This window comes from Crinia signifera, chromosome 3 (genome assembly GCF_055691185.1).
Source record: "Crinia signifera chromosome 3, ASM5569118v1, whole genome shotgun sequence".
NCBI classification, from domain to species: Eukaryota; Metazoa; Chordata; class Amphibia; order Anura; family Myobatrachidae; genus Crinia; species Crinia signifera.
Window position 1 is genome coordinate 138653457 of NC_139219.1, and position 14463 is coordinate 138667919.

Sequence of the window (14463 nt, forward strand, 5' to 3'; positions counted from 1 at the left end):
CCCGCACTCCTGTCTGCGAAAGGCCGGCAAATAATCAATTTGCCGTGCTCACTCGCACACAGAAGCTGCAGATGTGCATAAATACTTAAACGGATGCGCAGTCTCTAAAACTCGCCCCTATAGCTCATGCTTCTTTTGGTCTCTGTCTCAGTCTGATTGGTGTGGCACACATGGCAATAAATCCCCCCCCCCTTGTGTGCTACTGGACAGAAGAACCTTCCATGCTGATGTCACAGCCCTTCAGGTTTTAGAATTGGTTAACCCGGAACACAAGTGTTTGCACCACAAAGGATAGTTAGCCAGGCTAACATCAGTGGCAAACGCAGGATTTTCAGAAGGGGGTTTCCAGAGGGGCGGAGCAAAGCACGGAGATGGACACTTAGGTGACCCAGTATATGCCGGGTCAGTTAAAGTATTATAGATAGACCAAATGTATATAAATAATAATAATAATAATATACACACACACACACACACACACACACACACATATATATACACATACATAACAGCAGTGTAGACCCCTGGGCATAGCAATGTATTGGGGCCCCTACCGATCCTCCAGCAGTAGGGGTGGGGGAAGTTTTGATGTCCCGCGACTGGTATTATATCAACCGCTCAGCATGTAGGGCCTGCATCAGTAATTTCCACTAATTGCCCCTTTACTGCACAGATGGTGGGAGATGGGGTGGGAGAAGGGGGCATTGGGCTGAATGAAGGGGCCCTAATACATTACTTCCAGGGTGGTAGAGGATGTTTAATACGCAGAGGGGTGTATAGTGGAGTGGGCTTATTATTCATAATTTTCTGGTGGGAGGACAGCTTGCTTGACTGCCGATATCTCCAGTTCCCAGAAATAGATTTCTTAGATTGTAATGGAATTAAAAACTAGAGAATCCCACCTACCAAATGGTGTTGGGGACTAGGGGATCAGAGTTCAGGAGGCAGAGCAATCCGCCAACGAGTATATAAAACTACATACCAGGTGTGTGGAGCTGGAGCAGTAACCAGCTGCTGGAAGGCTGATATCTCTGGTTCTGGGCACAGTAGAGACAAGCTACTAGTGTTCATCAAAGGGGGAGAGTCCCAGCTTTTGGAATATACCCTCAGAAAAACTCTAAGTCAGACAGAACCTGAAATATCTGACTGGGAAAGCAATTAACAGGCTTGGATGGGGACCACTGCTTTGAAGTCAGATATCTCCGGTTCCCAGGGGCCGATTTTTAAAATTCTTGTACCCATGGAAAGAGGAGACCCTCAGCTTTCAGCCTAGGGCCCTTAGACTCCTGGGGGGTTTCTGGGTACTCAGAAACCCCCCCTGCGTGCGCTACTGAACATTTACAGTCAGAAGAACAAGAAGCGCACCAGAAGAAAACAGGTACTATAAAACAATATCGGTGCTTGTTTCCTAGCACGGCGCCCATCGCGTACCATACTTAGTGGTGTACGATGAGTGCGATGCAATATTCATGTTAAATTAACAGGAGTGCTTGTACAATGAAATATCGCATAGCATTGCATGCCAGCAAATGGCATGCGATGCGATTTGTAATTGTACAAGCACCCTGATGGTGCTTACAATGTTAAATGCATCCCCATTGTCAACACTATCAGTATGACGAGCGCAGGCGGTACGAGTCCTCCGACCTTTTCATACCCCCACTCTCCACGTCCGCGTGGAGTTGATTTTAGATAGTGTGGCGAGCGCAGCGAGCCACCGAGCCCGAAGCGTGGTGAGCACAGCGAGCCCCGCGATGGGACGCAGAATACATGTAAAGTAATCAGTGTCCCCTTGCCACGCTTCGAGCTCGGTGGCTCGCTGCGCTCGCCACACTATCTAAAATCAACTCCACGCCGATGTGGATAGTGGGGGTATGAAAAGGTCGGAGACTGTGCTTGCCACGCTTCGGGTTGGCATTGATAGTGGGGGTGGCGTTGCCAATGGGGGTGCATTTAACATTGAAAGCACCCATCAGGGTGCTTGTACAATTAAAAAATCGCATGCGATGGTATAAGATGTACAGTACTACGATCAAAAGATTAGGCGCCGTGCTAGGAAACAAGTACCACAATATCATACAGACATTAATGATTTGGCACATACAACTTATGTATCCGTAAAGATATTCCTGTTAACACTCAATTGCCAACAAGATTTAGGTAGCACAATTAATCCAAATGTACAATAAGGCAAGCAATGGTAATGGGATCAGAACTTGATATGGATAAAACTTTAGATCAAAGAAGAATCCCAGTATAAATACCTGGTAATACATATATAAATAATACCCCTTTTACACCAAAAATCCCAGATCCGACCCGGCACTTGGAAGAAGGATCCAAGCCGGGTCGGATCCGGGATTTACACCGTTTACACTGTGGTGACCATCCGCAGTGTAGACTGAGGTGGTGCTTGGAGATGACAAGCACCCGGACTGCGGTGATCCCCACCGCAAACATTGATCGCCATGCTGGGGGAAGCCCAGCACCAAGGTAAACTGCTGGGCTGCCCCCAGCCCCCGTCCACCCCCCCCCCCAGCCGTCATCTGGGAGGTGAATGGATGCCGCACAAAGGCATCCATTCATCTCCTCCGCTGCTGTCTGCAGGGTATAGCAGACAGCAGCGCAGGCTGTCTGTGCCCCCCCCTGTCCAACCTGTGGACTCTGCGGTCCGCAGGTTTCATGTCCCCCGTTGATGTAAATGGGAGCCGGGTCGGACAACCCCGCATACCCATTTACACCGCCCTCTACCCGGGTCCTAGCCGTGTTCCGGCGTGTCCCATTTACACCGCCCTCTACCCGGGTCCTAGCCGTGTTCCGGCGTGTCCCATTTACACCGCCGCTGACCCTGGTCTGACCCGGGGTTTTGCGGTGGTGTAAAAGGGGTATAACTAATAATAAATAAATAATAACACAGCGTTAATAGATGGACAGGATGCACAGAGATGATAAACAAGTTAAACTTTATCAGAAAAAGAACTCAAGATCAGAGATGACACATACTGTAGATTAAATTAAGGAAATGGCTATGATGGATAAGGCTATGAAAGCAGAAGTTCAGAGATAATGCTGGAACATACACACAGGACTTGATTCAGCAAGGCTTACTAAGCAGTGGTTGTTCGCTGCCTAGCAAGCCCTGAAATGCCGCCTGGCTGAATGTTGTTGCCGCCCCCCCCCCCCCCCCCCCCCCCATGTGACAAGGATCACAAACACAGGATCTGAGATGATGATTTTGTTGTTTATTCTCAACAGCAGGTTACAGCATGGCTAGTTCAATCCACATGCAGTCACTATTACAGGCAGTAGCAAAGTCTGCCTCAGCATAGCAGATTCTTAAAAGGCTCCAATGGTCCCTATGCGAATCTTATAGGTGGCCATACACACGCAGATTTATCTGCAGATCTGTCTGGTTGGAACAAAAACCTGGTTATGGATGGGAGCAAATGACAGTTGACCATTTGCTTGGAAATGCTGGAAAACTGACAAACTGTCACTCATCCAAAACCATGTTTTTGTTCCAACCAGGCAGATCTGCAGATAAATCTTACTAGTGTATCACTCGGGTAGATGTTGCACTATCGAAAGCAAGGTGACTCTGCCCTGGAAACCCTTATATCAGGAAATCCCAGGTGTTGCTGATTACACCTGTGATACTGCTACCAAAACCTGGTCTGGATACTCCACATTACTTTCATGTGGGGGGATGCTGGCTCTGCCACACTCCTCCCCCCTTAGCTTCAACCACCCTGGTGAAGCTACACAATTGTCAGACAAGCTTTCTGCCTCACCCACCTTTACTTGTGAAATCCGCCCGGGTGCACAGCCCTCCACCACTTTCCAGAGGTTGTAATAGTGCATGGTCTGTGACCAACAAAAAATCTCGCCCCAATAAATAATACCTTAATGACTCAACTGCCCACTTAATAGCCAAGCACTCCTGCTCTACAGTTGAGTACTTGCGTTATCTGGACAATAATTTATGGCTAAGGTAGAGGATGGGCTTCTCCTCTTCATCTAATACAAGAAGAAAAGGGGTATACAGCGCTCTGGCTAGGCTGAATAATAACAAACTACAAGTGACAATATAAATACAAATACATTTATTGCATAAAATATCAATTAGAGAATTCTCTATGAATAAAAAAAAAAGGAAGGGGGGGAATGGGGAAAAAACAGTGAGAAGACTGGGTTGATCATTTAAAAAACAGTCATTGCATGCATATATGCTCCAGTGAAAGGAATGGCAGTTCGTGAGTACCAAGATGTTAGGTATAATTACCAACGGTGATGGTCAGATGTGAAGACCTCATTTATTGGAGAAGGATTTGATGATAGTTCCGGTATAATACCCAGCATGTGGATCCAGGTTAACTCAGGGTGTTTGGGCAGGATTGGCAGGTGGGATGGCCTTGAGAAACACTGCCTAGAATCGCTGCAGATGGAAGTTGAGATCTGTGGAAGCACAAGTATGGGGGAGGCTGAGAGTTCACCGAGGTGTTGGCTGGAGCAAGATAAATGGTGGGGCTCAACATGTTTCAACGTGTTAACACGTCTTCATCAGGAGCAGTAGTGACTGGTAATTACAGAGAGGCTCTATATATACCTCCTGGACTGATTGGGGGAGTGTTCACATGTGTCATGTGAGAACATTGTTACCAGAGAGAAATACACAATGAAATAAACATACAGGAATATATAAATATTTATTATTAAAAGATGCGCAGAAGAACAAGTATTCAATCACTTATTCTCAATAAAACTGAATAAAAACTCATAAATGTGTGTTTTGTATCAACGTAAATGAATAAAGTTTTATGTCATGTGACTGGAACAGGTCACGTGATCCAGGAAGTAGACATGAGTTAGATACATATAGGGTTACCAACTCATCCATTTAATCCGGCACACATATTAATTACACAGGTTCTGTGGCAGTTTAAAACCAGGTGAAATGGAGTCTTAAGGTGTGGCAGTTTAAAACCAGGTGAAAGCCAGCCACAGAACCTGTGTAATTAATATGTGTCCCGGATTAAAGGGATGAGTTGGTCACCCTAGATACATATGTATATTTAGAGAGTGATCTAGCATATTATAGATAGGAATAGACATTGTTCCAGTTGGAATATTGTTGGTGTTTATAATCAGGATCGCGATCCATTGTTATACATAACGATATATATATTGTCTTGGTGGTCAGAAGCGTCCGCCGCAATAGGCGGAAGTGACGCTTAGAGAGGGCGGAAGTGCCCAGTCACAGCCGTCGTGGTTGGCAGAAGTGACATTCAGGGGTAACAAAGGTGTTGTAGTCATCTCGTTGTCAGGACCACCATCCATACGGCCACCATATTGGGTGGAAGTAGTAGACTGAGGTGCATGTTATTCCTCAAAGGTGGTTGGCAGAAGTGGAGGTCAAATTATGTATGGTTGGCAAAAATGTGTGTTATGTAGTTCATATTGGAGAAAATGAAATATTGTATAATAAATATAATACACAGTCAAGAAATAAATAAACAACAAAACTGTAAACTTCCACCAAACACCTTTGTGGAATAACATGCACCTCAGTCTACCACTTGGATGGTGGTCCTGACAACGAGATGACTACAACACCTTTGTTACCCCCGAATGTCACTTCCGCCAAACACGACAGCTGTAACTGGGCACTTCCGCCCTCCCTAAGCGTCACTTCCGCCTATTACGATGGCTGTGACTGGGTACTTCCGCCCTCTCTAAGCGTCACTTCCGTCTATTGCGATGGATGCTTCTGACCACCAAGACAATATATAGTTATGTATAACCATGGATCGCAATCCTGATTATAAACACCAACAATATTCCAACTCTGGATCAATGTCTATTCCGATCTATAATATGCTAGATCACTCTCTAGATATACATATGTATCTAACTCATGTCTACTTCCTGGATCACGTGACCTGTTGCGGTCACATGACTTAAAACTTTATTCATTTACCGTTGATATAAAACACACATTTATGAGTTTTTATTCAGTTTTATTGAGAATAAATGATTGTATACTTGTTTCTCCTGTGCATCTTTTAAAAATCAATATTTATATATACCTGTATGTTTATTTTATTGTGTATTTCTCTCTGGTAACAATGTTCTCACATGACACATGTGAACACTCCCCCAATTAGTCCAGGAGGTATATATAGAGCCTCCCTGTACATACCAGTCACTACTGCTCCTGATGAAGACGTGTTAACACGTCGAAACGCGTTGAGCCCCACCATTTATCTTGCCCCAGCCAACACCTCGGTGAACTCTCATTCCGGACCAGCCTCCCCCATACTTGTGCTTCCACAGATCTCAACTTCCATCTGCAGCGATTCTAGGCAGTGTTTCTCAAGGCCATTCCACATGCCAATCCTACCCAAACACCCTGAGTTAACCTGGATCCACATGCTGGGTATTATACCGGAACTATCATCAAATCCTTCTCCAATAAATGAGGTCTTCACATCTGACCATCACCGTTGGTAATTATACCTAACATCTTGGTACTCACGAACTGCCATTCCTTTTACTGGAGCATATATGCATGCAATTTTTTTTTTTATTCATAGAGAATTCTCTAATTAATGTTTTATGCAATAAATGTATTTATATTGTCACTTGTAGCTGCTGAAGAAGACCTCTGTACTAATACCCAAATTTAAGGGCTAAATTTATACAATATGCTATATCGCTCTCTAGATATACATATGTATCTAACTCATGTCTACTTCCTGGATCACATGACCTGTTGCGGTCACATGACATAAAACTTTATAAAACTGTATAAATTTAGCCCATAAATTTGGGTATTGGTACAGAGGTCTTCTCAGTTGGTGATAGCAGCTATCACCAACTGAGAAGACCTCTGTACCAATACCGAAATTTACGGGCTAAATTTATACAGTACTCATTATCTCAGATTTGAGGTGGTAGCAGGGTGCATCTCTAACTACTATCAGCTACCCAATGCTGGATGAACTCATTTGAGTTTTCTCCTAGAAGCACTCCACATTTAATTGTTTTTGTGTTGTTTGTCAGTTTGTCAAAAAACAAGTTTTTTATAGATAAATAATAAAAGTTATGTTTTAAATATTGTAACCATTACATAAATCTAAGAAATCTTTTTCTCTAAGCGTGCCCCCAAACAAAGGAGAGTACTTTTTTCTTCCTTTCATTAATTCTATGACTCTTTACTCTCAGGGGTGCACCTCCACAAATGTGATATTCCGTCCTTAATTGTACCAATCAATATTTCACCTTTATTGTGGATTCAACACTAATTTAACAGAAATTACTTGATACATCTTATACACAATATTGAGTAAGTGTTACTTGTGCGCGGGTTCTCCACCCCAGTCCCCTTTCCCATATCTTAATGCTGAGGTTTAACCTGTTCTCTAAACAAAATGTACCCCAAATACTTGGCCTTAACCATACCAATGGCACATTTCTCAGGGTTGGCGGTAAACCCATGTGCCTGAGAGACTGTAAAATGGCTTCTACCTTTGGTAGGTGTGACTGCCAGTCAGATCTAAAACTAACAATGTAATCTAAATATGCAGCTGCATATTCCCTATGGGGCCACAGTAACTTATTCATAGCTCTCTGGAAGGTTGCTGGGGCACCATGTAAACCAAATGGGAGTATTTTATACTGTAAGAAGTCCCCTGGGGGTAGAGAATCTGCCAATAATCTTTTGTCAAATCGATTAGTAGTGAGATACTGACTATTGGCAAAATTTTCTACCAACTCATCAACCCAGGGCATAGGGTAAGAATCAAACTGGGACACAATTTAGTTTACGGAAGTCATTGCAGAACCTTAAAGCAACTGAAGACTTAGGTACTAAGACAATTGGATTATTCCACTCACTGGTGGATTCCTCTATAACCCCTAGGCGTAACATCTCTTCCACCTCTTGCTTTACTGCTGCCCGCTTTACTTTGGGTATGCGATATGGCCTTTGTTTAATAACCACCCCAGTTGTCACAACATCATGTTGGATGTGTCTATACCAGGATGGCAGAAAACACATCTTGGTAGCGTTTCACTTAGTTCACCACTTCCCATTGCTGTTCAGGAGTATTAGTGACTTCAATGGGCACCTGGCATTCTGGAACCTTTTTAGCTACCAAAGAGGGCTGACTGTCAGTTTCCTTCCAGGTTTTTAACAGGTTTACATGGTAGATTTGTACCTCCCTCCTTCTACCCTCCTGTTAGACCCTGTAATTGACCGGTCCCACCGCCTCTATGATCTCATAAGGGCCCTGACATTGTGCATACATTTTGCTTTCTGTGGTGGGTACCAGCACTAACATTTTGTCTCCAGTGTTAAAGGACTAGTTGGATAAGGTAATGTCATACATTTGCTTCTGACATTGTTGGGCCCTTTCCATGTGTTCATTCAGGAGTGGCGCAATCTGCCTAAGACGGCCGTATGCTTAGGCCACATATTGAATGACGTTAGGATCCTAGCACTGTTAGTCTTCCCACCCTTTTTTTAATAGATCTAGAATTCCTCTGGGCTGTATTCATAGAGGAGCTCAAAGGGACTAAACCCTATTTAGAGGATTGGGGTACGTGTACTGCAAACATCAAGTAAGGTAGGAGCAGATCCCAATCTCGTTTTTCTTGAGACACTCTTTATCATTTGCTTAAAGGATTTATTGAATCTTTCTACCAGGCCATTTGTTTGCGGGTGGTACACTGAGCTGGTAATCCTGTCTACTTTTAGCAATAAATCATTCATGAGTCTACACACAAAAGGTGTACCTTGGTCCGTTAAGACCTCTTTCGGTATTCCTAAGCGGGTATACGTGGTTAGTAGCTCTCTGGCAATGGTGCCAGATTTCATATTGCACAGGGGTATAGCTTCTGGGTACCTGGTGGTGTAATCAACTACCACCAATATGTATTGGTGCCCTCGAGCAGATTTTTCCACTGGCCTTATCAGATCCATACCAATCCACTGAAAATGCACGGAAATGATAGGGAGTGGTACAAATGGAGCCCTAAACTCTGGCTGTGGGGCTGTCTTCTGGCACACTGGGCATTCCTGACAATACCTCTTGATGGAAGCATAGATGCTGGGTCAAAAGAACCTTCACTGGATGTGTTGGAGTGTTTTCTACTCCCCCAGATGGCCACCCCACAAATACGTATGTGTGGCTTCTAATACCAACCGCTCCAGTTTTTGGGGAACTAAGAGCAAATCTACGCTTTTCCATTGTACAGTAGTCACATGATATAGCAAATAATTTTTCAAAAGAAGGTAGGGTACACCCTCTGATGGTAAAGCTACAATTACCCTGCCATTAAACACTTTAACAGTCTCAAAGGTGTGTACCACATTGCTATCATCGCGTTGATCTCTCCCAAAGCCCTGTAGTGATATCTTTTCACCAACTGGGTTCCATTGGGCATCAGAATCAGTCTCTTGTGGTGGTTTAGGACCAGCAGCATCTCTCCCGGATGCCAAACTTTGGTAGTCTCTGGACCCTCTAGTGGCCGTCAGTTTGTTGGTGTCATGCCAGGTAACCAGCTCCTGCAGCAATGGAAAGTCATGGACCAGGATCAGCGGATAAGGTGGTCTGCAGGTCACCGTCGCTATCACCTTTAATGACTGACCTTGAATGATCAGAGGTAAGTAGACACATGGGCACTCCTCCACATTCCCATGAATGCAAAGCACCCTGACAGGGGGCTGGACCTTGTCAGCTCCTAGAGGAACTATGTTGACAGCAACAATGTTGAGCACACTGCTGGGATCCACCAGGGCTCAGATCTCTTGGCCTTCAAACTGTACCAGCACCTGGATTAAGGAGGACTCTGCTTGGGATACACCTGCAGCCGCCATGCTGACCAATTGCGAGCCATTTTCCCCTCCACTGCAATCCATCAGCTGCTCCTGTCCCACCGCACATGACCAGGCTCGCTGCACTCAAAGCACACCAAGGAAGGCAGAGCCTTTGGTTTAACCACTGGGACCTTTATTTTGGGTTTAGGTATTGGCATGTATTGTGATCAGTTTTTTTCAGCTTTCTCAGGGACAGGTGCCACTCAATCACCACTGTCAACTCCTCAAATGTCTCGAGGTCAGCCTGAAGGGCCCACTGCTGCACTGAGCAGCCTAACACCCGCATAGCCTGGCCCAGTGCAACTACCTACACAATCTTCACTGCAGAGTTTTTATCCGGCTGTAACCATGCTCTTGCCAGCTGGGTTAGTTTGGCCAGTTAATCCCTGGGAGGCTCAGAGCCCTCCAGCCACCAGTCATGGAACTCCTGTGCTTTTCTGGGCCATGTCACTCCAATCCTGTCTAGTATAGCCTTTTCCAGGCTAGGATTGGAGCATGCCTTAGCCACTGTCATATCCACATATGCTCGCTGTGCCTCCTCTGTTAAACAGGGAGTCAGCCTGTCAAACCATTCCTCTGCAGGTCATCCCAACTGTGTGGCCGTGCGCTCAATTGGAAAGCAATGCCAATACAGTATATCATCAGCCGGGGTGAGCTTCAGTAGCCCCTCCCGCTCAGGGTCACTTTTTCTCATCACCTTTAAAATCCCTCCTGAAATATCTGCATTTGAGCTTGCTGTCTTTCAGCCATATTCTGCTGCCCATCTGCCAGCATATTTTAAAAGTATTTCCTCCATGTTGCCCTGCGCTTCCCCCTTAAGGGCAAACCTAGGTGGTTTAATATAATGTGCCAGGCTTATCAAACAGACCAGGCTGACACCTGCCTGCTTTGCTGGCTATTTAACATACAATAGCAAACAGTCTGCTTATAATTTAAAGGCCCGTTAGCAAAATGCATAACCAGTGATGAGAAAAAAAAACTTGCCGTTTAAACACTGATATCCCACCCACGGCTCATGCTGTACACCATGTCCTATTGAGATGGATCCGTGCTCGCATTCTCCACCAATTGCGACAAGGACCACAAACACAGGGTCTCAGATGACGATTTTGTTGTTTATTCTCAACAGCAGGTTACAGCATGGCAGGTTCAATCCACATGCAGTCAGTATTACAGGCAGTAGCATACAGGCTCTCTCAGCATAACTGACTCTTAAAAGGCTCCAATGGTCCCTATGTTAACACCCCCCCCCCCCCCCCCCCAGCCTATCACTCGGGTAGATACTCCACCATGGAGGGCAAGGTGACTCAGAACAGAAACAGAAACTCTTCCATCAGGATCTGCTGATTGCACCTGGGATTCTGCTACTGCTACCAAAACCTGGTCTTGATCCTCCACATTACTTTCATTTGCTCTTCCACTATATATATATAGGACCTACAGGTGTACATTGCTGAAATTAATAGACAGCTGTCAGATGAAAAAATCTACAGGAAGCTGCATACAGACCCTACCATCAGTTTTAAAAAGGAGATCGATATCATTCTTACCAATGCAGTGAGTAACCAACTTATCACCAATACAGTGAGTGAGGCTCTGCAAAAAGAACATCCTAAAATACCTGCACTGTATACTATCCCTAAAATGCACAAGGATGCGGCCAACCCCCCTGGAAGGCCCATCATAGCAGCCCGAGATTCACTGTACTATGACATTTCTAAATATCTTGATCATTTTTTGCAGCCATTAATACAAATGCACCCTAGATTCCTGAAGGACACGACAGCATTTCTTTTGAAATTACAGACATGGTCGTCTTTGCAAAAACAAGTACTTTTATGTACTATTGACGTGTCAAGTCTTTACAGGAGTATTCCGCAAATGGCAGGAATCCAATCCATCAGACGATTCCTCTCTAACAATATCCACTACACTGGTCCTGACCTATCATTCTTCATGCAGTTGCTGGAACTGACATTGACAAGGAACTATTTCCTTTTCAATGGGGAGATATACATACAAAGCTCGGGGTGTGCGATGGGTTCTTGCGTGGCCCTGAGCTTTGCTAATGTGTACATGTTTGAGGTGGAGAACAACTTCTTTTTCACGGATTCATCTATTTCATCTAAGATTGTAGGATATACTCGCTACATAGATGACGTGTTTCTGTTATGGTCTGGGACTCAGGAAGAATTTACATCAGTCATTAACAACATCAATAGCATGGACTGTCCCATCAAGCTTACCCACGAGTGTAGTTACAGTACTGTCCACTATTTGGATGTAGAAATCACACAGGACTCAGGAGGCCTGTTATCCAGCTCCATGTTCTACAAGCCGACTGACAGGAACACACTTTTACAAGGAAAAAGCCACCACCCTGAGTCATTAAAAAGGTCTTTACCTTATTCACAGTTTCTACGAGTCAGACGGATTTGCAGTAACCCCGAAGATACTGAGAAGCAAATGCATAGCATGTTGTTGAAATTTCTCAAACGAGGGTACAATAAAAAATCTTTGATGCAGGCAAGAGCAAGAGCCCTAGCCATACCAAGACAGCAAGCATTAACAGCCAAAAGGGATCAATCTACGAAGCAGTCGATTGTATGGACACAAGAGTTCACCACCACCAGCTCCCTGCTCATGCAAAAAGCGAAAGCGATATGGCCCATTGTGACACAAGACCCTTTGCTACCCTCTTTGAAAGACACCAGGATTCTCCCTTCATACCGAAGGAGCAAGAATATTAAAAATGTGGTGGTTCACAATGATGTCACGGACATGTCAGTTAGCAGACCCAGTCATTTCCTTACTCGAAAGCCAGGCAATTATAGGTGCACAGGGTGCACGACGTGTAGTACCATGGAAACAGGAGATAGATTTAGCCATCCACATACAGGCAAACAATACACCATTAAGTTTCCCTTGACTTGCACCAGCCGTTTCGTGGTATATCAAATAAAATGTCCGTGTGGCTTGCTATACATAGGCAAGACCTCACGTCAGATAAAGGAAAGACTGGCGCTTCATAGATCCCACATACGGGCGGCAGTTGAGGGTCGAGCAGCGGACCAGCCAGTGGCTCGCCACTATAAGGAATTTAAACACAGCATCTCCAATATCAAGTTCAAGATGATTGATTGGGTACCACCCAATAGAAGAGGCGGCGACAGGGATCGCATTCTGCTCCAGAGGGAAGCCTTCTGGATTTTCACCTTACAAACAGTTTACCCTAAAGGACTTAATGAGATGCTGTCATACACTTCCTTTCTTTCAACCCCTCAACGTATGCTCCCTTTTGACCCATTAATCTGTTCGTTTGCAGGTTCTGATTAGTATATGATGCTGTGGATTGATCACAGTATTTGATCACCATGATAGAAGTTTATCTCATGTCTCAGAATGTGCTGTTCATGATTTTGTTCTTTCTCTCTCTCCGTAATTTGGTATATGTTACATATACATTCCCCTCTGTTTTTAATACATTTTTCTTTCACATTTTCTTCACAGATGTTATTGCCATGTTTCCATGCTCCCCTGTACCCCCGAAAGGAATCCGGCCGTCAGCGTGACTTAGACAGCTTTCTGGACTTCTCCCAGCGGGTAGGTGTAAGCCGCAGCAGTGTGCGCTTGGTTTCTCATGGCAACGTACAAACATCGGGTGATAGCCACGCCCCCCCGGGGGTTGTCCGGCAGTCAATGCAGTCGCGCGTGTATGACGTCACCGGACCCTGGACGGGATGCGTGGCCGGTGCTGGGTGCACGCAAATTGTAAGTCTTGTCTTTGTACTATAAATATGTGTATGTTTGCAATAGTTTCTCAGGTCTTGATAAAAGGGGTAGCTCCCTGAAACGTTGGCCGTGGAAACTGTTTCTTGGTCGTTATTGCTGTGATATTATCAGTCTTTGAGTGACATCCGTTTTTTTGGGCTTACATATTGTTTACATTGGATGCGCACCAGAGCCAGCTGCAACTCACATTTAGAGTGCCGGACACCTTGGACACTTACTTATATATAGATAGATAGATAGATAGATAGATATCTATATATATATATATATATATATATATATATATATATATATATATATATACATACATATACATACACACACTTAATTGGTGGTAGCGGCACTCCGGTCCAATGTAGGGTGAGTCTTAAAGCCTAGCTTGTTGCTTATTTCAAGTACTGCCACATCCACATTCCTATATATACCGAGTATATATAGATATCTATCTATCTATCTATCTATATATATATATATATATAAAGACCAAAAAGACACACTCTCCAGACTGTTTGATGCAAAATAAAAAGCTGTGTATTTGTATTCACATAAACATCAAATGTAAAAAGAAGGTACTCAACGTTAGCGTTTCAGTCCATAAAGGACCTTCCTCAGGAGTTAGACAACAAGGGCATCCATTTGGGGTGAAGCACAGCGTGGACCACACAGCAGGTTCCTACAGCCACGCTGTGCTTCACCCCAAATGGATGCCCTTGTTGTCTAACTCCTGAGGAAGGTCCTTTATGGACTGAAACGCTAACGTTGAGTACCTTCTTTTTACATTTGATGTTTAT

The 14463-nt window shown here is 44.4% G+C and overlaps 1 long non-coding RNA gene across 1 annotated transcript in view; it reads left to right on the forward strand.

Annotated features, from left to right (window-relative positions):
- LOC146062582 (uncharacterized) overlaps window positions 1–13482 on the forward strand; it is a 24767-nt gene extending 11285 nt beyond the window's left edge. The window contains exon 3 of the long non-coding RNA XR_014471406.1: window positions 13391–13482. This is a non-coding gene — a long non-coding RNA (uncharacterized LOC146062582). The remainder of the gene's footprint in view (window positions 1–13390) is intronic.
- The last annotated feature ends 981 nt before the right edge of the window (window positions 13483–14463 follow it).